The 26,719-nt window shown below is 38.8% G+C and overlaps 1 long non-coding RNA gene across 1 annotated transcript in view; it reads left to right on the top strand.

Moving 5' to 3' along the window:
* LOC142601343 (uncharacterized) overlaps nt 1–26,719 on the top strand; it is a 91,846-nt gene that overhangs the window by 32,477 nt on the left and 32,650 nt on the right. The window contains exon 3 of the long non-coding RNA XR_012834945.1: nt 2,552–2,640. This is a non-coding gene — a long non-coding RNA (uncharacterized LOC142601343). The remainder of the gene's footprint in view (nt 1–2,551; nt 2,641–26,719) is intronic.

The following is a 26,719-nucleotide window of genomic DNA, read 5'->3' as shown; positions in this document are numbered from 1 at the left end:
TTGATAATACCAGTCTTCAGAGCACCCAGTCTTCCTGACGGGACTTTCTCCAGATACTTTGTGGGAACTCCTTTTACTCCATATTGTTGTTCTCTGGTGGCCAGAGCTACCGCTGGGTCACACAACATGAGGCAAGTTCAAATAAGAAAGTAAACTTAAGAAAGCAAATTGATTGTATAGCAACAAAGAATTGAGCTCTTGATTACAACCTTGGAAGTAGTTACAGACGCAGCAAAAAAATGCCCAAACATTTCAGAAACCTACAGTGATTCTAACAACAACTGCTTGTTCTAGCTGTTGCTTAGGGTTTTTTGTCTCGGCTATCAAAGTCAAGGGGCCAGTTCAGCAGAATTCTCCCTCCATAGAACTGGCTTTCTGAGAAGGCTATCATTCTGGGGTTTCCATTAACTTTAATACTCAAGGGTTTTCTTGTTGCTATTGAATGCAAACAAAGCTTCAAAGCCCTTTCTCAAGGACTTCTCTGTTTCTTTAGTCACTTGGGGTCTCTTGCCCTCCTGCAGTCTTGGTGTGGCTGTTGCATGTTCACATACGCATTAATGAGGTATCTTTAACACGAAGCACGACAGCTCTGCTTTGTGGAGAGGGTTGCTGGAGTGCTGAGCTTTTCCTGTTTAGAAGGTCAGCTGAATTGTCTTTAGTGTTTATGTAATGTTTTGTTAATCCCATGAGTCTGCTTGTGCAACTTTTGTGTCTTTTGGCTTTGTGGCACTTTTACAGTGACCATGCAAGCCATTTTGCTACATGCTAGTTATTTTACAGTTTGTTTTGCCAAGCAGAGATATCCCAGGGTTTGTCTTATGTTGTTTTAAGAATGGACTTTGGGACACATGAAACATCCTTTCTTGCAATCAAAGCTGTGACAGTTTTCATGTGTGTCTTTACAAAGCTAATCAGCACCTGCATTTGTTTCTTCTCTCCAAAATACTGTTCTCTGTCTTGGCCTAGATGTTCCTTTTATGAATATTCATAAATGTAACATGAATTAAGTGTGAGGGGTGTGCTCTCTTCTCTTACTTGAGGTGCTTCTGTCTGTTCACATCTGCAGCCTGCTGACTTTATGATCTCCCCCCCCCCCCCCCCCCCAAAAAAAAAAAGAGGAAAGGATAAAAGAGTAAATACAGACACTTGTGTAAAAGCTAGTGCTGGGTGTTGCCTGTCGTCTAATAGCTGTCAGAGCCAAATTAGTGAAGCTGCTCTGGAGGCACAGGTGATTAGTAAAGAGGGACCTCAGAAACAGGAAAAAGCATGAAAGGCAGATTAACTTGCTTCAGAAGAGGAGGTAGAGGTGAAATAGTGAGGTATGGTTTAAGTTCTTGAGTTAATCTCTGTTGGGTTTATTTGTTGCTGCCTTTTTTTGCCATGATGAAGATGAAGTTTCTTTCCTTTTTTTTTTTTTTTTTTAAATGTACTTGTTTTCTTCTTAGGCTGACCCTATGATTTGCCTTTTCTGATAGAAGCGTGAAGGGTTTGGGTTTTGTAATTTTTGTTCCAAACGTGTTATTTTCTTGAGTAGAACTTGTCCTATTTTGTGCATTTCAAAAACACAAGCACAACAGAGAGTGTGTAGAGTGAAATCAAAATTGGTATGAGGTAGGTCTTGCAGAATATTACACTGATGTTTCCTATCACCTATGGCTGTTGTTTTGTGGTTCTTTACAACCTCATTTAGACCAAATAGGTACTGGACAAATCCTTACAGCTTGAAAAATATACTTGGAAACCTCTTCTGCTTTTACCAGAAATGATGTGTACACTTGATTCTGTTTTTCAATGTGCTGAATATGCAATTTCCTCTTTAAAATATGCAGTAGTTTTTTTATCTGTCTGTGTAGTGAGTCTACAGGGGGCTTTTTTTTTTTTCCTTTTCCAAAGAAGCAAACAGGAAAATGGCTTTTTACTGGAATGAAAAATAAATATGAGGAAAAGAATACAAAGCTGGGAAAACCTGGAGAGAATGGGAATAGAGTGTAAGAGAGTTACTGAAAACTCTGAAGAAAGGAGTGTGTGTGGGAAACTGTTCTAAACTCGTAATTACACTATAAACTCCGCCTCAAGAGTTCCTTGTATTTTGTAAAATGTTTTTCCCTAGGTTGTACTTTAAGCTTATAGAATTTATGTTGATTTCTCAGTTTTGAAAAGTGCTACGCTAAATAAATATGAACTACCAAAACCAGGGCACAAATCAACTCTGAGGTACTGCTGACGATCTCATTTACAGTAAAGCCAAGTATTGGGCTATTCGGATATATTCTTTGTGTATCTCCCTCTTTATTTAGCATGTAGTCAGCATTAGAAATACCCTTTCACTATATGTGAAGACCAAGAAGTGATCAATACAAAGTCAGGCTACCTGCCAAGGAGGTGGGTGGGGTTGGTTTGTTGTGGGTTTTGTTTTGTTTGTTTGTTTGTTTGTTTTCAAAGAGCATAAATATCATAGCATTATTCCTTCACGTTTTTATTTTTAGGAACTTTATTCTGTGTTGTTGGGAAAAAAAAAATCCCTAAATATTGCTTCTTTTTGCTATTTTAGAATTAGCAAGGACTTAAAGCCTGACTGCTTTGGGGATTTTTGGATACTTCTGAAGATGTACACTGGGAGTTGCCATGCCTTTTCTGAAGGTACGAATAGTTACTATGCTTTCTTTGGGGTAGAGGGAGAACCAGTGAGCTTTAGCTGATGCTAAAAGGTTTCCCTGAGTCCATGGCTTGTGTGCATCCAAGTTTTTCTGTATGAAAAAGGGCTGTAATTGCTCAAAAGATCAGATTTGGTGTCATCCTGAAGAAAATAGGCCTTTTTACCTCTTTGAACTGCAAGAGCAGTTTTGAAAGTATCGTAATATTACTGTGATGAAATATACTGCAATTGAAGTAGAACCGTTTAAACTAAGAATGAAAGGGTTTGTTGCCAAAAACTTAATATACTTTTACTTGCTAAAGGTATATGACATGGTTAAGATATAGATAATACTATGAAGAGATGAGGAGCTTGCTGCATTTAAGACCTTCATAATTCATATCTCTCAGAGGTACACTCAAAAATAGAAAGCATACTGAAGACTGTTAATTTCAGTCCTGTCATAGGATCTTGGGATAGCAATATTGAACATTAAAGCAATAAATATGAAATAAATCCAAAACTTCATTGGAAGCAACTGAAATAGCTGATTTTGTTCAGCGTGTTTTTTCTGCCAAATGTTCTAAGTCCTCTGCTGGAATGTATGTGTCTTGTGGGTCAGACCCTTGGGTAACTCTGACAGAGATCTTTGGTATTTCTGGTATCCTTGGGTTCTGGGACTCCAATAAGTTGGGACTTTATTTTTCTAGTGGAAAAATGTGTAAATTATAATAATTTGCATGAATTGTATGCAAATTGTATGTTTGCTTATGCCCTGGCCCCTTTGCAAATGTAGAAGCATAGCTGTTGTGTCTGTTCACAAACAGCTTGGCTGTTTCAAACTGTCCCTTATGCCTGCAAGGGAAGATTTGAGGTATAAGACGTGGGATTTTCTCTGACTGATACTGCAGGATTATTATTATTTTCCTGTAATTTTAAGTCTCATTACCCTCTTCCTGCTGTGGCTTTCTATCCAAAAGGAGCCTTGAAATGAGTTTGTGTTCTACATGCAGTTTTCTGTAAGCCATGAAAAAGGAACCTTTCCATTTGCTCTGTCCTCATCTTGCTACCCAGACAGTGTATTTCTGATTAAACTTTGAATTATCCTAACAGAGAAAGATAAGTTATACCTTTCTTATGCCTGTCCCTGAAAATCTCGGTATAAATCCACCTGGGGAGAGAAGAAAGTCTCGTCTCCATTGCTGCAGGTCCTGGCTGTGACAGGAAGCCGATGAGGTTAGCTGTTGCTTGCCATCCTAAAGCCTTTTCTTTGTGTATGTCCTTCTAAGTCAAGCTGGGGTCATGCAGAGATGCATGAGTGTGTGAGGAGCTGGGAGGGGCCCTCAAGTGTCACACAGAAACTCTGGGCTCACCTCGGATGAGAAGCAGAATGAAATCTCTAACACTGGGTGACCTCATTCTGGGAATAAGGTTGTGAAGAGATAAAAATGCTGCATGTCACATATTGAAAGGAAGCCTCTTTGCATCTGCAGCTTCAGCCTGGGAAACGATGAAACGATGGTGATAAACGTACAGCTCATGGGGAGACCCAAATACAAAGCCTGTAAGCCGAAATTATAGACTGCTGGTCAGCTACCTATGGCATATAAAATAAGTGTATATGGTTTTATAAGAGTTTCTGAAAGATGTGCTGAACAGAGAGATTTTTCTTAATGGTAGGAAAATGGCAAAGCAACTTTTTCCTCTTTGCTTTTGCTTTCTTCTTCTTGTCTCGGTTCCACCTCATCTAACGCTTTCCTTTTGTTAATCACTCGGACAGCACCGTTTTCCTAGCCCCTACCAACCTGTAAGTGTCTCTTTCTTTCCACCTGCTTCCTTAAAGATTAGTTTCATGTTATGATCCACCAAAGTAACCCATCTAACACCTAGCTGCAGAGATTGCAGTAGCAGTTTCACATTGCCGACAAAATCCCATCAAAGCCGGAAATTGTTTTCCTTATGTGAGTGGCAAGGCAATTACCAAGCTGAGTGACATGGGTAGAGGAGTGCATTTACACTAGAAGCTATTGCTATGGCAGAAACTTCTGGCAGGAAAGCAGTGACTGACTGACATCCTTTGGCTTATTATTATGGGCCTTGTGTAAATGAAGTAGAAGCAATGACTGTTGCTGCATTTCTAATCAACAAAGTGTTATGCCAGTAATTAAGTTTCAACTGACTCACATCTCCTTTCTAGGCATTAATTGGAGGAAGATATGCAGATTGCTGGTTAATAATAGAACAGTTATAGTTCTATAATCACTTTCTTCATGTTCATCAATTTGTTTGATTGCTTGTGTGGCAAACATTTGATCCTGCATGTGTCTATTTAGCCATCAGACTGTTTTATAAACCTCATTGTTTATCAAGTTAGTGACATCTTAACATGCTGCAACTTGCAGAGCCTAATAGCAACAAATGTAGAACTTTATTTTGCAAAATAGATGGAGTGAGGCCTTTCAAAGAAAGCTCCAGATTGTCCAAACCACATATGGATGTCAGAGATGGGAACAGTGTGAGCTGTACGCTGAACCTATTTTAAACTCCCACTCATGATTTCCAAATGCAGCACTTTGTCAGAGAGCAGGCATAGAGAATTTTGGGAAGTATAGTGTTCATGTAAATAAAGGCTCTGGAAATCTGGTTTGGCAAAAGTGTTAATAATTATTATATTACCTGTTGTGATTTAACCCCAGCCAACAACTAAGCCCCACACAGTACCCTGGTGGGATGGGGGAGAGAATCAGAAGAGTAAAAATGAGAAAACTTGTGGGTTGAGATAAAGACAGTTTGATAGGTAAAGCAAAAGCTGTGCACACAAGCAAAGCAAAGAATTGATTCACCACTTCCCATTGTCAGGCAGGTGTTCAGCCATCCCCAGGAAAGCAGGACTCCATCAAGCGTAACAGTTACTTGGGAAAACAAATGCCATCGCTCTGAACATCCTTCCCCCTTTCTTCTTCTTCCCCCAGCTTTATATGCTGAGCATGATGTCATATGGTATGGAATATCCCTTTGGTTAGTTGGGGTCAGCTGTCCTGACTGTCTCCCCTCCCAACTTCTTGTGCACCCTGAGTCTACTCGCTGGTAGGGTGGTGTTGAAGAGCAGAAAAGGCCTTGACTCTGTGTAAGCACTGCTCAGCAGTAACTAAAACATCCCTGTGTTATCAACGCAGTTTCCAGCACAAATTCAAACTGTAGCCCCGTACTAGCTACTATCAAGAAAATTAACTATATCCCAGCCAAAACCAGCATACCATTTATGGAGGTGCAACTAAAACTGGAACCGAATGGATAGGTGAAATTAGATTATGGCTAACTGCAGAGCATATTTATAATATTTACTGCCAAAAGAGGCCAAAAAGTTTGCAAAGGTATTTTCATTATTTTGTAAATGGTGATATAGGGCTCTGGGAGGGGAGGAAATACCCATGTATTACATAGTGGTACGTGCATGCTTCATCTAATGACCCACGTGGGCTATTTTGTGGCACTTGTGGCCACAAAAGGCAAATCCAAATGAATTTTCCCATACCTTTCAGTAGGTGTTGCTTACAGGAGATCAGCTCTACACTAGCATAGATTTCAGTCTGTTCCGTGCCCACTCGTTTGCAGCTCTCTGGAATATACCATCTGGCCCTGAATTAACAATTTGTCAAGCCTGTTATTGAACTAAGAACCAAACATATATCCCCTATGCCTGGACTTTAGTCATATATCAGCCCTCTGTCCTCAGGATTTCTCTGAAGTGTGTTCTACTCCCTCCTTTCTAGCAGACTAAATATAAAGTATTCAGGCAGAGAGAGAGTCAACCAATCTTTTTATAAAATAAACTGTATTATTAGACTTAGCTAAGCTACTTTCTTACACCTCCTGGGGAAAGAGCAAACTGCTTGGGAACAATCATAGCGTAGGAGTGTGAACAAAGAATTCAGCAGAAATCCAGAAGTATGTTTTATTTATACTAAAGTGAAATACTGTTTCTTATAACAGCTGATTTTGGGTTAATACATGAAGCCTCTAGACAGCTCTTTATTTACTGGGTAACCATCATACACAGGAGTTAGCTGGTTTGAAGTTTCGTGTCTTTGTGATTGCATAGGCTTGCTGAGTGCTGCCCTCAAGCCTCCTTACCTAGCGGGGGGGGGGGGGGGGGGGGGGGGAAGGAACTTCCTTAATTCTGTTTTTCCCCTTGTTACATCTTTATACAAATGAAGGTCCATAAACTTGCAGCTTGTTTTTGATCAGTTCTTTCCAATATTGCTTTGAAAAAACTATCAAGTAGCTCTGGAGAGAAAGCTGGCCTTGAAGTAAAAAGCCTAGATGCTGTGTTGGTGTCTGCTTTTTCCTACTCCCCATTTCTTTGACTTTTCAGCAAGTAGCTTAATTTTATACTTGAATTGCTGCTGGAATTCAGACTGTTGGGGGCAAAGTCTGGATATACCACATTAAGCAATGGTTTGGGCCTCTTCCTTGAAAACTGGCTGCTTGCCAGTAGCTCACAGCCAAATTTGCAACTGATGTAAGCACTTGCTGACATCTCTTCTTCCTTTTGGAGGTAGTCTGGATGGGATGGAAAAGAAAATCTGACCGCCTGATGTAAGGGAGAATCCCTTGTGCATTGATAAGCCAGAAGTAACACCTTTCAAAAGCCAAAGTCCATTTCCATGTCCTCTTGCATCCACGGTTTTGGGCGCCTCCTTCTGCACTGATGTGTAGCACTTCTGTGTGCTCAGGTGGCAATCAGAGCTTGCATGTGGTTAGAGATACACGTGTTTCATGTGTGCGTTGCTCTCTGCAAACACTTGTTGAGCATGGTGCAAGAAAGCAGATGTACAGAAAAAATGTGAACTACAAACAACATCTTCGGCTCCCAAAGAGAAATGTGTATGTCAGCTATCCTTCAAATACTTGAAATAGACTTGAGAGAGGTGATTTTATTTTTTTGATATTATTTAATCTTTAATTAGGAAAATTATGAGAACCTCCAAACTACCTTTGAAAAGGCTTCCCAATATAGCATGCTCCTTACTGAAACTTGGTTTGAAATTGCTTCTTGTTCTCTATGGAAATTTGATTTCTCAGTATACTAACTGGACATGAAGGTTTGAGTTTGTAACTCTCTGCAATAACATCTGTGTCACATTAATAAAAATACTTTCAGTAAAATATAAAAACTAACATACTAAAGGATTTATGTACTCTTATGGTATTTGAATAGTGGAGAAATGCGGAAGAGGAAAAATGTGCTTTTGAATGAGTTGATAGGAAGAATGTGCATCTTGGACTTTGAAAAGGAATATTTTCTGCTGTAATTTAAGTCTCTTCCTTCTCTGATCCACCATTCTGGACTCCTCCTTTTGGCAGGTGTCCTTTGAATGCTTGAATAGCATCTTCCCCCTCATTTTTTTTTTTCTTGAGGTTCATCAAATCCAGTTGTGTAGCTCATGTTTTCCAGGTCTCTGATTATTTTCCTAACTCTCCTCTGCACTCTCTCCAGTTGAGCTATACACGTCTCCACATAAACAAACCCAGAAATGTGATATTTGAAATTGAAGCTGCCAAGACCGGTTGCAAAAATATTTGAATGAGAATTCTATCTATACAGAGGTTTAAATTACTGCATGGGTAAAACTGGTGCATTTGTCTAACAGTTTTCAGTCAAAAGGATCTACTTTGTTCCAGGGCAGTCCTACTCAAAAGTTTTCCAAACAAGTCAACTAGCATACCTGCAATTAAGCGCAAAGCTTTGTGTAGGTTTAGATATTGAATGATGTTTATAAGCCTTGTTTCACCACCATCAACATTCCTGTAAGACCACAGTGTCTGAATGTGTTGTGATTTCTAAAGTAATATCCTCAAAGGTAGGAAAGTGCTATTAAACCCTCAGAGGTGAAGCTTCAGCCTCTCATTTTGCTTTCAAGATACTGAAGTCAGTTCCCAGTATTGTCAGGGGGACACACCACTACCTTAAGACAGTTCAGCCTGCTCTCTATTGCATATAGAAGAAGTCTTGGAGAATTACAGACCTAGCTGAAGTATACCTGTTGTTACCTTAATGAAAAATGAAGATAAATGAGGGTCCCAAACTCTCAATACCTCAACCATATAGAAAACCTGTAGCCCAAGTCACTGGACTGTCTTTCTTCCACTAAATCAAAATGAACTGTGATTTAAGCAATAATCTTTGTACATAGTGATGGTCCATAAAATGACTATAGAAAATGAAAGGAATATAGTCTAATGCTGAAAGACAAGCAAATGAGTGATGCGGTAGTTCTACTGGGTATTGCAGCGCCTGTTAGCCTCAGTGGAGACTTGTGTTTTAGGAGAGAAGAGACTGTTAACACTGTCTCTGGCCAAGACTGGGAATTTTTATTATCATGAAAGGCACTATACTGAAAGCACTGGGGATTTAAGGCTCTTATGAACTGCACACAGAATTGCAGAAAATTTAAAGATAGATAGATAAATAAATAAATAAACATTGACTGGTAACAGCTGGCCGTAACTTTTTGAGCCAACAGGCCTGAACATCATCTCTCTGTTTTTTCTTCATCCTTGCCTTTAGCTGATAACATACAGTTTATTTGTCATGGAGCCAACCCAGCCTACCATATGCTTAAACTGTCTTTTCCCACTCATCTCTCTGGTGCAAGCACAAGCTGCTTGCGCCATGTTCTGGTAGAGGTAAGAAACACCCTCAGGAAATATATGTGCAAAGACAGAACAGACTGTTGATTAAAACGCCAACGTTGACTTCAAAATGTTGGCCTAGATATTTCTGGTATCTCCAGACAATGCCAAAACACCTTCACATCCCTCCAGATGTAACATGCTCTATAAATATTAACTACATGATTTCTTAAACTAATAAAAATACTTATCCTTCCCTTTCTCTCATCTCCAGACTTTCTACTCTTTTCATTTATCTGGATTACTTTCTTCTGTCCCTTGTGACAGGTATTTGGTATCATGTAACTTCCTTGCAGTGCAAAAGGAAGAAGATAACTAATTAAAATATTTTAGACTTCAGCTGAGGCCAGATAATATTTTAGCTGAAACAGGCATATGAAGAAATTATCTTTATTGTGAAGACCTATTTGAATACTAATTTTTAAAGAAAATAAGCTTTCTTTTTTCTGCTGTGAACAATACCTTAGAACCTGGGGGAAAAAAAATCATGTTTTCCCCAGATCTTTGGCCTCTTTTGTCCTTTGGTGTGCTGAGCTGCTGACACAAATAGATGTGTGAATATGTGCCAGTTACTTACTTTTTCTGCAAGGGCATCTTGTTTTAGCAGATAGTTGTGAAGACCTTCTGATGTGTACCATTAGCCATGTGCATATTTTCCTGTCACGCTCCTTAGGTATCCTGGGTGTGGTTTTGATGGATGATGTATTTTGGTCCATACTTCTTTTCATTGTAATTCTGATTTATACTGGCTTCTGAGCATCCCAGAAGTAATTTATTTTCTGACATTTGGTTATCTAAGTAATCCTGAGGGTTTACTGGTGTATAGGACTAGTGCAGGGTCTCTGCACGGGCATGAATAGATTCACAGGAAGTGATTTTGTAGACAGGACTGCATTATAAAGGTACCATATCATAGGCTGGATATAATGCTTTCTGACTCTCTGCTGGAGTATCTGTTGAAAGTTTCGTATCTGTTTGATGTTTCGTATCTTCAGATCTCTGGACAAAAAGCTGAAATCTCCAGCCATTTCCCTAGAAAGTCACTTAACTTTTCATATATATACCGAGGAGTTTCCTTAGACTGCAGTTCAGCAGGAGCCTGCTTTTCAACTTCAAGACAGCCACAAAAGCTAGGGATCGGGGAGAAGGGAAATATTTCTTCAAAGCAAAGGAAAGAAATTGATTTGTCCATTAGACTTTTGTCCTCTGGTCATTCCCTGCATCTCCCTGTCAGGAAACCACAAAACTGAATAATTTTCCTGATACCAAGAGAAAATGCAGTATCAAAACCCACTAATTTGTGTTTTGTTCTTGTTACTTAAGTATAAAGATATATATTGGGATGGAAGGTGCTCCGCAGAGAAGATTCCCCGTCCATAGCTTAAAATAATTAGTCTTAGTTACTGACAGACTATGTGAATTTTGTTGAAACGATTGAACTGTAGCTGTTCTGAATCAAAGAAATTTAATCCCTTTCGCAAAAGGATACTCCCCAGCCTACTTGGTGTCTTTGAGACTTCTGAGGATGAGGCATCTTTCTTTTTGAGGTCACATAAGTTAACCAAGGAAACTTGTTTCAGCAGCTTGTTTTTGTGAAGGTTTTCATTCCCGTTATCACAAAACGTACTGTAGCAGTTTCCTCTTTAGTCTATTTTTCCCTTGCATCCCTAAATAACTCTGCCATTCACATTGGAGCTGTGCAAACTTAGTAACTTTTTGAATATTTACTGTTCTGCATTGAGAGAGGAAAAAGATTTAATTCAGCAGAGGTTTAGTGATACCACCACAGAATGACATATTAACTTCTAGCTGTCAATTAATCTTTTTTATAATAAAAAATAACTTTTTTCTTTTATACAAGAGATGTCAATGCTGTGATAACCTCCAAGTTCTGGATAATTCAGATGTGGACGCTAGTGGGGGTGTGAGGAGGAAGGGGTTGTATGTCTAGAGTCTTAAGAGGATGGTTTCCACCGACATCAGTAGGCATCACAATCATTCACTCTGCTTTCAGTTGAAGTTTTGTCCCAGAAGGCTGTATGATCTTCCGTATGCTGCTAAACAGCTGCATTTCAGTGGTGTGTGCCAGGTCTCCTTTCCTTGAGATGGACTAGTTGTGGCCTCAGTTCCAATGGAGTAACATGTCTTTCTTTCACGGGTGTTGCATACCATTGTAATACAACAATACCCTCAAGGCATCCTAAACTATGTCAATATAATGGAAAAAGAAGAAGGAGAAATTGGGCTCCTCTAAATAGAACTGAATAGTATGAGGATAGATGCACGCTCTTTCACAGTGTTTCTATGTTACTATTAACATTCTTTATGTTTAAAGTACCTTGCTGTGCTTTAAAATAAAAAATAGTAGCTTACACAGATTATTTTTCCAGGTAACAGATTTATAAATCTCCTTACAATTACTCCACTGTCTTTCTGTCCCATTTGATTTACCCATGACTTCTTGACCATATTTTTAGCTTGTACTTGATCTCACATTGATGTCTCTATGTGAATTATCTGATTAAATTCTGACATTCAGAATAAATATTTGGTTTAGGCTTAACTTTTCCCTTCCTGCCTGTTTCTCCAAACAAATGTAGCCTGTGTTCTACTAGCCAAAGAATGTAATTCCAAAAGAAAAAATGAGAATGGAAAATAAATTATACCTCCATTTAAAAAAAAAAAAAAAAAAAAAAGTTTTCTGAAGTTCTAGTTATCCTTTTGTATGCATTTATGTGTTGTGTTTGAGTGGTAGGAAAACCCAGGATCTGTAGATTAACCACAACTCATTGCTTACACCAGCAAAGCTGCTTTGTGGTGAGTGTACTGGTCCTTGGCTGTCTGGGAGTGAAAAAGAAATGAAGACCGACTTGTTTCCCTTTAGTGTGAATCCTGTGCTGCTCACCATTTCTAAGTCCTCATCATTTCCACTAGCCTTAGTGGTGGGGCCATGCTCAAGAACAGGCTCAGCCAGCTTTATAGGTGCACATCAACTCTAAATCCTGTGCATTAAATGCCTTATGCAGAATGTGACATGAGGAAGGGCAGATTTTGCCCATTATGACTACAGTACTAGATATAGTTTATAAACCCAGCTTTTTCTATGGTGTGAACTGTAACATAACTAATGAATGGAAATGAAATGTATGAAAGACCTTATCTTATCACATTATGTAAATGGTAGTGAAGTGCAAAAATGTTATATAGCACCTTGTTTGTCAGTAAAGTATATCTGAAGGACAAGCAAGGGCTGTCGTTTTTTTTCTTTTTCTTTCCTTCTCTCCTCCCTCATTCATACTAGGCATTGTAGAGTGTGAATTAACTCTTCATAAACTTGTTATATGCCCAGATAAAAGGAAGTGGCTAAGCAGTCATCAGTCAGGTGGGGAAAGAATGACCTCTGTTCCTCTCTGGAATGGAGATCCTTGATGATGTGTTGTCAACTTACAAGTCTTTTTTTTTTTTTTTTTTTGGTGTGGTGGCTTCTTGTTTTGTTTTTTCCTGCAGGGCTTTATACATTTTCATGTTGGTGGCTTGTTTCTCTCAAGTCCTTGAGCTGCTAACTCTCCTATCTCAATAATCTTACCTTTGCCTACAATTGTACTTTTCTTATTTTGGATGGCTCTACCTATTTGTTTTTCACAGCTCATTCTCAAACTTAGCAATTTTCTCAGAAGTTTGAGTCAAGGTTACACAGCTGTGCTGTATCAGCTGGCCTTGGATCACAGACAGCTGAACCCTGGAGATTATGACCAGCAAAATGAAAACAAGAAGTTAATTCAGCTGTTTTAGTTCTAATAAAAAACAAATGGCTTGGGATGAAGGAGCAGAGGGATTGCTTTTTTCCTAGTCATGTTGCAACAAAGTTCTAGTTTGAATAAGTCTAGGTCATTTGAGCAAGGATCTTTTAATTAGGTTAATTAGTTCTGAGAAGCAAAAATAGGTCTGAGGTAATAGCTGTTTAATCCTTGTTCTAGTCCTTCTGTTGGTGATGCTTGAAAAGGGGTTCTTGCTCAGAACTGTTAAGGGGGATGCCTGTAGCGGCACACAGAAGCGATGATCACAAAGTCATGAAGATCCCATTGATTTTGTCCCTGTGCCATGGTTGTTTCTCTGGGAACATAATCTCTTTAAAGAACTGAAATGGGAAATGCTATTCTTTTTCACTATGAAGCTCTTTGGTAAGTCTGGGCTAAGATATAGAGGGACCTGCAGCAATATTTAGACACAGCCACATCCTCAGATTAATTTACAGAATGTAGCTAATTACAATGACAGCTTTTTTGCTTGCTTTTTTCCTGTAGCTTCTGTTTGCAGTACTCTGGCTAATAAAACTGTCAATTTTCTTTTACTTCAATAAAAGGTCACCCCCCGACAACAGCCCTGTGCCTCCTAACAGTTAGTGCCTTTATTAATATTTAAAATGTACACAGTGATATTTCCAAAAGGTCAGACTTTTAAAAGACATAAAATGTCATCTCTAATTCTCCCTCTCAGCCTTTTTCTCTGCCTCCTTTTCTCCATCCACCATTTAAATGTTCTACTTTAGATGCAGCATTTAGCATGGCTTATGTTAAATCAGATAAACATCAACTGTTTCCCTGTCGCACTACTACAGAGAGGCAAAGGATAAAATCGTCACTGATTTGCAGTCCAACAACTTGTGTACATAGTTTCCAATTCTGACTGTACCATAGATTCCCTTGAGTAAAATGAGTCAGTTGTTCTGTCACTTCCTGATTCAAGAATGCCTTTAAGCCAGTGCCTAACTTTAGGCAGATAGGGTCAAGAGGATATTGAGGCTTCAGCTGTAAATAAGAGCTTAATTTTTTTCCTCCTAAGGCTTCTCTTCTTTCCATCTAACAGCCAATCTACAAAATGGGAAAGGTAGTAATTCCTCCCGCCCTCTCTAGATGGCAAACTCTGTATACAGGGACAGTTTCTCCAACTGTATTTATCTAAAACAGGAGCCTGCTCTGCCTGAAAGAGAAATGAGGAGGGAAAGCATGTATATTCGTCCTCTGTCTACTGGCCAGGTCAGAAAATGGTCATTTTTGCCATAGGAAACATAATCATTAGGGCCTCAGAAGGTCATTGGGTCCATCTTCTGCCCAAAGACATGATTAAACAAGTCTCTTATTCCTGGCAGAAGCTTGTTCATCCTGTTCTTATAAACTTCTGGGCAGGATCACGTAGCCTTCCCTGGCAGAAGCTGAAGTTACAAACTGTATGTTGTGTGATGGTTGTTCACTCTATCTTGTAGATGTTACTCTTTTTTCTTCTTTTTTATTTGCTCAAAAGGCAAAGATTTCTTACAGGTTCGTTTTCTGGTGAATCATATGTTCTTCACTCATGTTGCATGATATATAAGCAATACCTAGGCTCAGAGGAGTCCTGGTGAATAAGAAATTGGATTATTTCTAAAGTGTCTTCACAGAAATCTGAGATGGAACTGGATGAATCTAATTAGATGGTGGTCTCCATTTTTTTTTGTTGAGGTTCTGCTGTCACTCAACCTGTCATCTTCTAGACTGACTGGTTATAATACCATCTGAAAGCATTCAAAACAAACTTCATTTTCAGAACAAGATGAACCATTGAGGAGCTCTTGTTTGCCATTAGGTAGTAGTCTCTCTGCTTTCTTCTGTATGTCATAGTAGCATATGAACATGCTTTGAGAGCTTGTCTCTGACCGGTTGCTTCATATTAATCATTTTGTCTCTGTTTCTCTTTCTATCACACATCCACTTTTTTGTCCTGAGGTTTTTGTATAGCTGATTATTTTGTGATAATTAACACTGTCCTGGGTCAGACAATCCAAAAATAAAAGTGAAGGGCTGCTCTACAGCCATTAGTTTCCAATAATAAATTATCCAGTGAAGATCTGTAAATGCACACACTGGGGAAAAATGTCCAGTGGACAGAGTTCAAGCCAGGGAGGAGTAGGTGCTGCTGTTCCTTAATGCCCATGACTGATTGACAGCAGGCTGTTATTCAAGTCCTTCCTTATTTCAAAGAATATGGTTCATTTTTCATGACAAAACGAGAAAAGTACTTTCTGTGCTGAGAAGGATTAATGGCTAGTATTCATCAGTCTAATTTTCTATAAGGTAATTTCAAATCCAGCTGAGAGTCAGAAATAAGATTTTGCAGGTCTACAATTTGTTTTCTCTTTGTTTGTTTTAAAGGATGAAGGTGATAAAAAAAAAAGTGCATTGGTCATATAGTGCAATTTAGATAGAAATATGATTTCCTCCTCTGGTTTCTCCCTAAATTTTAGACCTGTAAAAAGCCCTAGGCAGTGTGGTCACATTAAACATCTTCCATTCAAACTAGTTTGATAGTCACAAAGTTAGTTGTCCCTCTGTCTCGGTAAGGTTAAGGTAGAACTGGCTGGAATTGTGAGGTGCTGATAGCCCTGATTTCCATACAGGGGAAAGACTGTTGGTGTTTCCTTAAAAAAAAAAAAGGGGGGGGGGGGGGGAAGGGGTATATTGCACACCTTGTATGCAATATCAGATCTGTCCATTTGGTGATCATGAAGTAGGAGGCCTGGATCAAAACCTCTTCAGCTGAAAGAGATTCAAACTTGCATTTCTCAGTTCCCAAGGGAGTGTCCCATTTCAGCTTATAACCAGGTGATCAGGGTCACCTGCAGATGTGGAGATGGGAGGAGTAGCAGTAAACACAGCATTGGTGTCTCAAAACCTGAGTGCAACACAGTCAATGCTGCTTAAAAGGGGGAAATGGCAATCTGGAGCAGTTAAGTGCAAAAAGGCTCTGTGGGACCCAGTACAACACACGCATCTACTTCAGGGTACGTGTAAGTGTATCAGGGTTGGGGTGCAGGGGGGGCAGTGTTATTGTATTTTAAACATTCATTTCTTTTTTCAGTTTATTAGATGGCTTAGGCAGCCACCTGCAACCTCTTCCTCCTCCAGTGTGCTGACTTACTAATCCATTTTTAGGTACTAAAGTCTCTCTGTGCTTTGTACAGGGTTATTAGATACCTAGCTTGAATTGTGATTTTTTTTTTTCTTTTCTGAGTGTCCTTCATGAATCTGAGCCAAAGCACTCATGCGGTAGTTCTTGTGTTTGTCCTAAGGGTAGGTGTGGGGAAGTGTACTTTGGAAGCAATATAGAAAATTAATTATCATGATCTAGCATATCAGGAAGCAACATTCAGTGATAAAGAAGCATTGGAGCTTTGAAAACTTTTTGTGTTATCTTCAATAATGTATTAATAGGATAATTTGTAGGAAGAAATCCTTCATCTAAATGGATTTTGGCCTTACAGTGCTCAGAACTCAGTTTTAAGAACTGTTCTCCTTAGTGTTCTTTATTGGTGTTATAAATACCAGTGTAAGAATTTCAGTCCTGAAAAATCTTCAAAGGAGGGAACCAGTGATGAATAGTGAGTAATGAGCACAGCTGGAACAGGACTGTTTGAAATCAGGAGCATAGTGATGTTTGATTGTGATTTTACTGAATGTAATCTACTATTTGTGAGCTTTGCAATTTTAACTCCCTTGGGTTTTATAGCTCTACTGATTTATCTTTAACTACTTTGCTAGTAGTATGGTTGAAAATGTATATGTAGTGATGCTGGTATAATATGTTCTTAATGAAAGCATAAATATCTGAGTGAATCTAGTTGGCACGTTCTAGGCAGCAGGAGTTTTTGTGCAGCCCAGTGAAAGGTGTCAGCAACGAGATCAAAGCAATTAATAATCAAGAAATTCTGATTTTAAAAGATCCCTGAAGTGACTAATCTAGTGACAGTAGTGCTTTTAGCAAATGTAATTGTTATTCTACTAGTGTCTTCATTTTAGGGAAGGAAGCAAGAAAAAACCCAACAAACCAAATTTATGGGGAAAAGTCTAAATAGTTTATGCTTTACTCTTTGTTCTCAAACTAATGTTTGGGTTTCTTTTAGCTGAACTAGGGTTTTTTTTAAAGCTTTTCTTTAACAAAGCAAGAAGTTTAAAATTATAATGAAGTGCATATAATGAAGTGCTCCATTTAGAACTAATATTTATTTAAATCTAATTTTTCAAATTTTAGTTTTACTTCTCACTGTAAGGGCTTTTCCTTGTGTTGGGTAAACAAGATTTCTTCTCCTTTCCCCCTACACAGTAAACTAAAGTATTAATTGCTTTTTTGGACAAATCCAGTAATTCCTCATAAAACTCTACCCACCTCCTCATGAAATCCCAAACATTTTGTCAGGTAAGCTTATCCCACCAATACTGCAAAATTGTTCAAAATTAATAATTAACTGTGATAAACTGTGTAATCACCATAGCATGGAGGTGATAAACACATTCACAATACTTCGCAGCCTGATCCAGAGTTACAGCATGGCTCTCCTTTGTCCCAGCTAAATATCTTTTATACCAAAGTGGATGGCCTTTGAGTTTAGCCTAATTGTCTGCCTTTGATACACCATCATTGGCACTAAAGGCTTGTTTAAGCATAAGTGAATGACAGCTCTGGTGTAACTTATCTCTGTGCACCTCATCTTCTGTCTCTTTTCTTAGTCAGTGGGAGGTCTTTAATTCATAATGTATGGAACAGAAGCCTGTAAAATAATGAATAGTATCAGAAAAAAGGCAACTACTTCCTTTTCAATTCATGGAAGAGTGATATCTATGTAGACATAATTTTCCTACTTGTTTTTTTTCCCCATAGTGATGCTTGTAATGAAACACATGTATACCACAGCAGAAATGCACCATCTTTCAATTAAATCTACTGAGTGATAACCTATCTTAAATAATGTGCTTATTTTACGCAGAAGTGAAGTTTAGTGAAAGCTAAGGCCATCTGTCTGAACAGAATATCCGAGTCCACTCTACCTGCAGACAGATACGGTCCTGCCCTTGCTATGAAGCTCAATACTGTATTTACTAGCTTGATTGTAAAGCAAATTTGTCTTGCGACTACACTCATTGCTACATAATCAAAATCAACATAAGCAAATATAATTGCTTCAGGGGTCCAACAAAGGAAAAGGATACTCTTTCCTGTTTTCCACTTTTTAATTACTAATATTTTATTAAAAATAAACAGAACTTTTGTCAGCGTAAGCGGTTTTCTTCTGTCGGTAGTAAAATAGAGGGATCCAAGATAAGCAGACCTGAATCAATAGAACTGGAAGGTTACTGAAAGCACACATGTTCCTGTTTTTGAAAGCTAAATCAAAATTTATTTTAGCCAATCCATCTCACTTGGTATCTCCTTTCTTTAGAGATTAATTTAATACTAGAAGGGAGTCAGTTCATTTTCCTCTCTTCTTTTATTCTGCTCAGCCATGTTCCTTATAAGAAACCGTGAACAGCAGAACAGCCAAAGGCAGTTGCAGGGGAGAAAGATCCAATTGTGGAGCATTGATCAAGGGCTGAGGAAACAGTGTTTTGGCAGGGAAAGAACCAAAGCCACGGAATACTTCTGTGGGGCTTGTCCCCTCCCTGACTCACACAGAACTTGAACTCCAAAAGTCTGTGTTTATTGCTAAGTTGTAATAACCTGACTGAAGGGATCCTAGACCCAATTTGAAGCTTCTCTGGAGAAAAAGTCCCTCCCTGCTCTAGTGAAACCTTCTGTGCTGCAAAGGATATCTGAGGAAGGAGAGTGCCCCTGTTGGCAAAGTGCTCTATCATAGAGTCCAGTAACTTAGAACAGTTTATGACAGGAAGATCAGAGTGAGAGGACTTTTAAAGATTGCTCATCTAAACAGCATGCTTGTGTTTTGATTTCCTTTGTGTCAGTTGCCTGAAAACATATCTAAATGTAAAATATCTTACATATACACCTGGCCATTATTTATTTTTTTACTTTTGGTGCTTTTTTACTTTTTCCTATATTTCAGTTTTTCAAGGTGCTGGAAACTTGTGGCTAATAGTAGATTGTGGTTTTATTTATGTGACTAAAATGGCAACTCTCTAGGACTAATTCTAGTACTCTGAAATTGGTGACTTCAGCTGGGTAGAGCTGCAGTGTGATCTTACAGAGCTCTTTGGTCAAAGAGACCCTTAATGCAATGTTGCTGTGCCATTTTCCCCATTTGTAATACTTCCGTTTAGTCTTTAGCTAATAGGTCTAATCATCAGTGATTCAATCTATACTTCATTGGTAAGAATTACAATGCAGTTATTAGATTTGGGATGCACTTCACAATAAAGATAATTACGTTACTGTAACAGTTCAGGTTTTGTTATGTATTCTGCATTTCTTAGTATGGGTAAACCTTGGTTACAATTGGCATCTTCTATTTTATTGCTGTTCTGCTTCACATTTTTATATTTCATGTATTTATTTTTTACTCAACATTTTAGTTATGCCTGTAGTGTTGCCAACAGTTGCCAGATATTTTTTTTTATCTCTTGATGTAACAATATACTTATTTTCTTGGAAGGAGTTGAGCTTTACTGTGTAGTCTATCAGGCAAAATCACTGAAAGAGTGTGACAGTTTGGTGAAATTTATCAGGCCTACATACTAAGTAGGATAACAAGAAGCTCAGCAGAGCAGCTCACCATATACTCAGCTCCCATTAACTTCAAAACCAGTTGACTTTGTTTTTCTTAAAAGTGATGAACTTGCATATATGTGTTGTTGAATGAGGGAACCTAGAACACAGATTAGTCTTGCGTGTGGGTCATTTATCATAGATTTCTGTTCCAGGTCAATTACAAATTGCTTCCACTAGCCATTAGATAAACATAGAGCTAGAGTGAGGAAAGTAAATGGGATCCCTAATTACCTTCGATACTGTCCATTGCAGACCAGAGTATATAGAATCATAGAATGGTTAGGGTTGGAAGGGACCTCAAAGATCATCTAGTTCCCAAAACTATATAGAAAAGGCTTCTTTACCAACTTTGTCTAGAGACTCTGTGAGCTGCCCTCAGCCTACTCACTGATAGTTTGTGGATCTCTGTAGTAGTCCAGCAGCTGGGAGTTTTTTTCCTCAAAAAACTTTTTATGGAAATAACTGTAGGTTTTAATTTACTTACAGTTTGAAAGCTGGAGGGGAAAAAAATGAATTGTTCAGTCTCAAAATTCAGTGCTTTGCATTTTTAAGACATCCTCAAAGCTAACAAGAGGATTGCTATCTATTTGAGGATGACTAAAACCATTTGTTCTCTCAAAAAAAGCTACTAGGATCTTAAATGATAGGAAGTTTCAAAATATTACAAGTCAAAACACTGAAAAGGTTTTTCTTTCATGAGGTTGTTTGGGTTTTTTTTTACATTCTTACTCATCTCATGTAGAAATAGCAAGGCGCTTCAAATTCCCCAGAACACTTTTTTCCCCAACTAAAGAAAGAAAAATTTTAAAATCAAAGAAATCACATATTTTTGTCTGCTTTCTTGCTACTGCCCAGTGCCATGACCTATCTTATATGATTTACTATGCTACTGGTAGCTTACAAATAAATGAGGTTTTTATGGTGGGGGACTTTGGCAAGTGAGAGTGAGTTTGGAGGGTATTCTTGCTCATTTTCTTTGTTTTCAATTAAGCATTTTTAATAGTTTATCTAAATGCAGTGCTCAGAAAAGTAGTGGATCATAAACTTATGCTGGGAGCTGGCAATATTGAAGAGAGTTGTTTAAGTATCTGTACCTACCTCTGGTCGGACACTTCAAGGCTGACCTATGAAAACTTTTTTTTCTACCCTGACCTTTCCCAAACAGATGATATTGGCACACATAAATAACAAACTGTGCAGATTGTCTTGGTTTTTCTTGAATAGACAGAAAGCAACAAGTCTAGTGAGAGGTATATTGGATTTTGATTTGAATCTGAAGCCCCAGGAGAGGGAACGTTATTTGACTGCTTCAAACCCACTGAAATGCCAGCCTCCTCAAGAAGATTAATTTGATGAAAGGAAAAAAAAAAAAAAAATCAAGAGCTTGCATTATAGCTTGAAGATTGAACTGGGACAGGCCTTGTCATCTGTAGCCGGCCAGGTTTCTTTCATGTTTGGATTTCACTAGTTGAAAATGCTGAATTAGTCCATCTGTTCGCATTTAATTTTTCCTCTCTGCTGGGACTTCAGTTGGTCGTCTTGTGTGTCACTCAGGCGCATTTCCAAAATGTCTACACATAAAGTATTCATTCCTTTCTCCTGAAATAGCAAAAATTTTGCCTGTTATCCTTAGGTAGCAACACCCTCACAGGATACTCGGTAGTACAGGGAACATCTGTCCCCAGAATGTGTGCGTGCTTCATCTGTGCAATGCCTTTATGCGTGTTAGATGAATATTTTCCTAAGGAATTAACTGTAAACTCTGTGCTGGATAGTCTTGCTATGCTGATTTGTTTTAGCCACAGTGAAAATGTTCACACTTTGAGTAGTATTTCATTTGAATGAAGAGCAACAAGGATAATCAAATGGTGATTGCATACACTTTAAATTAGAAGAAATTTTAAGTGACTTACAGAGCATTAGATTAACCAGTGTAAAAAAAAAAAAAAAAAAAAAAAAAAAGCCAAAACTCTAAGCATTTTACAAACAGGATTTACAAGGTTTTTTTATTTATACCCACTAGATTTTATAACTTATTGAGCATTTGTTTAAAATTCTGTTAATTTGCTGACGCATGAGAAATTTCCCTTAATGTGACTGAGATGTCTAGCAGTTGTGACCGTGGTCTGAGATCATCTCACCACTTTGTGATTTGTGCCTGCTAATTTCCCAGCAAAGTATGGGAAATAAAAAAGTATGTTCTACATGAGGAGTATGAAAACATAGTGTGATATTAATTTTACCTAGTTTAAACTGATTTACTCAGAAAGGTAAACACTCCTAGAAAATTATGTGTTCCACCCTAATGTAGGATCAAATCACCTCTGAAAGTGCTCACCTCTCTCCTATTATTACAAAGGGTCCTTAGATGATAAGGTCATGCTTATCATAATCAAATACAGTAATGCTGAATCCATTTTTCCCTGACGCTTGTAACAAGCTTTAAAGACAAGGGCTAAAACTGAGTTGCTTTACCTCACTGCTGTTGTGGTCATTACAGGAAATGGAGTTTTTGGCCAGGATTTTTCCTTGCACACTAAATACACACTGGTTCCCAGCACAGCAATTACAGTAGAGACCTAGAGGTTGGCTTTGGCCACTATCTCAAGTTAAATCAACTTCTACTCTTTCGTGAAGAAAAAAGTCAGAGCTTGTCATGCATGTAGGCAGGAAAGTGAACGTTTGAATTATCTGTTATCTCAAAAGCTTCTTTGTATAGCACTCCTTATTTTTATAGTGAACAATTCAAAACCTTTCAAAACAATACAAGAAACCAATAGAAACAGAAAACTGTTTTGCCAAGATGGCTTCTTTGCTTCAAGATAAGACATGATTAGCACTAGTGTTTAAAATCACTATATAGGAACTAGATCTATTCCTGGCAGTAGTCACTTTCAAATTGTGGGTTAGGGAGTTGCTGCTTCTGGGACATGACACTGCAGGCATTGAACTTTTCTAGCTGCCACTTGAAACTTTCTTCTGTGTACATGATGCTCTCTGCAGTGAAGGCCAAGAAAGTTCACAACAGCCTGTTTCCCAGTCCTTGGAAAAAGCATAGGATTGGTATCAGTAGCATGCAGCACAAATGGGTTCTTTAAAACATAGGTTAATATTTTACAGCATGAAAAATCAAAGTACCTGAATAGCCTGATAGACATGAAATTGATTGTGACTCTGACTATACAGTGCTCTCCACTGTTTTGATGCCTCCGCTCAACAAGAGTGCTTGGTTAAGTCCCTAAAGTTGCACATAGTAAAGGAGATCTCTTGCAACGGATAGGTCATGGTAAAATGTACGCTGTAGATCTTAGTGCTCTGAAAAAGGTAGGTGAGCACATCTATGTGAGGCAGACTTTAGTGTTCAAAGTTGTATGTATGTATAAGTTGTATGTATGTATAAGCTGACGCACTCATTAGCGCACACTCTGCTTCCATGAGAGATCAATTAGAATTTGACCTTCTGCATGGGTATGCTGTGAAAAGCAGCAGATAAGTATCTCATTCCTTTAGCCTTATGGGCTGTTATATAAATTCTTAATTTCTTTATCTTTTCTGTCTTCCCTGTGCTCTCCACTCCCTATGAAATTCAGTCCAATGCTTCTTCCAGCCCAAAAATGGATACTTTACAGAGATTGCAGAGGAGGAGTCAGGCAATTGCATAATTACTTAAATTATCCAATAAGCCCAATTCCTGTTATTGATATGGACTTTTTCTCTCAGTGGGTGGGAACGTGAATCTAATCCTTCCTTGCTAGCTCTGTCCTTTGGAGCAGCATTCATTCTACAAAGTTTGTTTGGCTACAGCAGTCTGAAAACTTGCAGAGCTAGAAACTAGTTATGCTTTCCACTACCTGTCTCTCTGTGCTCGGTAATTATGCTGCTGCTTTTTTTATATAAATGGAAGTTAATAGCTATGAAGACCGTTGCTATGTAAGAGGGAGCAACAGATCCCCAGGTCCCATGCCTCTTCCCAGCTGCATGCTGGATGACCTGAGCTGCTTCTCAGGGTCACCCAGTTAAGCAGTGCCAGCAGCTGTCTTGGATGCTTTTCCTCAGAGCTAGTTCTGGCTGTGGTCTGGTGCTGGTGAAACCCCCAAGCCTTGTGGGGCCTCAGTTGAATTCTCAGCTCCTAATTTGGCTTCAAGGGACAGCTCAGTCATGGAGTAAGAACTACTCATTCCCCTATGTTTTTAGCTTATAGATCCATATTATTCAGCAGTGTGTGCTTCTGGCCCCTCATCAATTACAGTGTACCTTGTGTACCCTATTTGCAAGCAGGGACTGCTAACATTTTGCTAACTGTTAAGAATTCTACCTCATAGCTGTCTGCCTTGCTGGGATGACTCAGTTACTTCTGTGGCAACTGCTGAACTGCTCTGCATCATCATCTGGTATACTGAGAGAGAGTAAAGCAATGCTCTTTACCTTGGTAAAAGAGCTATGAGCTACAGCAGCTGAGCTCAGCAGCAGGGAACTTGGAGAGAAGGGAGGGAACAGGAATGACTACGTCAGTCCCAAGATAAGCTGTCTCCACTTGTAAATCACACTGCTGAGGTGCCTAGGCCAAGTGTTGCCACAGTCCTGCCTTCTCTTCCTTGGGCTGCTTCCAACCTGTTTTCAGAACTGGCTTTCTATTCACCTGATATTTTTGCTCTTAGGCTATTTTGCCATATGCTACTCTAAGGATCTCTAGGTAAGCTGTGGATAACTCTGTACTCTGTCACCTGTATGCTTTACATCTAGTCTCCCCAGGAGCAAGTAGGCAACTTCGGTGAGCTAGAACTGACACATATTTGACCAGAGGTGCTTCTGCACTTCAGGGTAAGTGTAGATGTTGAGAACTGTGTGTATGAATACCCTGGCTTAGAATTATTTTGTTACCAGATATACTTCCATGGTAGAGTGACAAGACATATATACTGCTCACTCTGTTAAGAAAAGAAGGCTAGGTTCTCTGTTTGCTTCAATAACTGCACTGTTAACTGATCCACAATAATTTTTACCAGCTGAGGATCTGGTCACATCCTGGTTATCAATATAACACTAGTTCCCGTGGCAAGAAATCATCTACCTGTCCCACTTTGGTAATTAGAATGACCCCTTAGTATAGAGCAACTGCTCTTTTTCCGCTTCTTTTTTTTCTGTGCTCAGGCAGAACCTCAATGCCTAGACCTCACAGGGACAGTTGTCCACACTTTCAGAGCTGTGCTGTCAGAAGGCTCTGGTGTGCAGTCTCCTGTACAGCCTGACTGCCTTTTGGCACTGAACCAAGACCCTCCAGAACTGACAGCTATAATAGAAGATGATGTATTATACCTACTAATTTCTGGATTACTGCACAGCAGTTTACCTATTTACATTCTTCTGTGGGATTGGGGACCGCCATGGATTTCAAACAGCTGTTTCCAACCATTGACACTTTTAGAAGTTAATAAAGCTAGCTGCAAATTGACCACTGAATAGCAGGAGGGAAAGGCAGAAAATCAACTGTCACTGGTGCACAGAAGGTAGTCCTGCATCCCATGCCCTTAAGTGTGAAGTAACAGAAGTTTGCGGTTTTTTCTCTTTTTAGTGGGTCTGGATTTCTAAACTTCTCATGGGTGCCATAAACTGTAAATTAAATTTGAACTTAACTCCAGATCTCCAAGTATGCAAAGCAGAGAAGAAATCTTTTAGGCATAGAATACTTTTATTTCCTGGCACAAAGCACTATAGAATAAGTTATGATAAGGAAGGGGAATATTTTTTTTTTTCTTAAAACCAGAAAAGTACTCACTAACTGGGCTTTAGCTGTGTATTGCTTCCTGCTTCCATGGCCATGGACAGAATGGGTCATTAGGTTTCTTTCTGCATCTTTTCTTCTTTCTCCTGGGAAATTTTTCATTTCTCCTTCTGTTTTTTTCCTTACATGACATTAAATGAAGATGTTCATACCTTTTGCTCTTCATATAATGCTGAGGAAAGCTGAATTTTGTGTAGCTTTTTTAAATATTTTGAATAGATCCTATCCTGCTCGTATAAATTGCAGAACTATTTTGTTGTGCTTTTGACAACCTCATTAGTTGTTACCAGCAGCATTTCATTACAAACCTCACACGAAAAACAGCCCAAATATCCCTGTGTTGGTACACCACTGAGAACCAGGCAAAGTAACTGTGAAGAAACTAAGCTCCTTGTTGGTTATTTTTTTCTTAGTAGGGATTAATGAGAGAATGGAAAAGGTTATATAGGAATTTGAAGAACATACGCATCCATCCTAGTTTTATACATTAATTTTACCTGAATTAGTGCATCCATTCCTTGAAGACTGCAGGATCTTGTGGTCTACAAGAGCAGTATTTCATTAGGCACAAGTTTGCTTTGTAACTTCTCCCTTTTGTGGGAAAAAGAGAAACAAGACCTGAGCTATGTCTTTTAATGGTGTTGCTGTTTTAAAAGCCAATCCTTGGGGAAGTCTTGTCAGTATGATGAATGAGTTTAGAAAACAAGTGTGTGCTAATCAAACAGGACAGTGAGGTGAAAAACTTTATTTTTGCCAGAAATTGTAGGCAAAATGTCCAGACTGGACAATTTGAGGGTTAAAACCCTAACTGTTGTGCCAAAGTGTTTTTATCTGAGGTCAGTGATCTGACGCTTTTTTTTTTTTTTTGACAATCTAGCCTAATACTTGCTGTGTGTTTGCAGGGGCACAAGGGAGAAGGTTACAAAAGCAAATTTTAGCCTTCTAAATGTTACATGCCCAGGGCAGTCCCTCCGGTCAGTGCCGAGAGATGCTCCAAATTCTCTAAGTTAGACTCTGTAGAGAATAATGCAGTTCAAGCATCTCCCTCTCTCTCCTCTCTCTCCCTTCCTCCC

This window comes from Balearica regulorum, chromosome 3 (assembly GCF_011004875.1).
Source record: "Balearica regulorum gibbericeps isolate bBalReg1 chromosome 3, bBalReg1.pri, whole genome shotgun sequence".
Lineage (NCBI taxonomy): Eukaryota > Metazoa > Chordata > Aves > Gruiformes > Gruidae > Balearica > Balearica regulorum.
The sequence above is the reverse complement of the archived record's forward strand: the minus strand, read 5'-3'. Positions and strand labels throughout refer to the sequence as shown.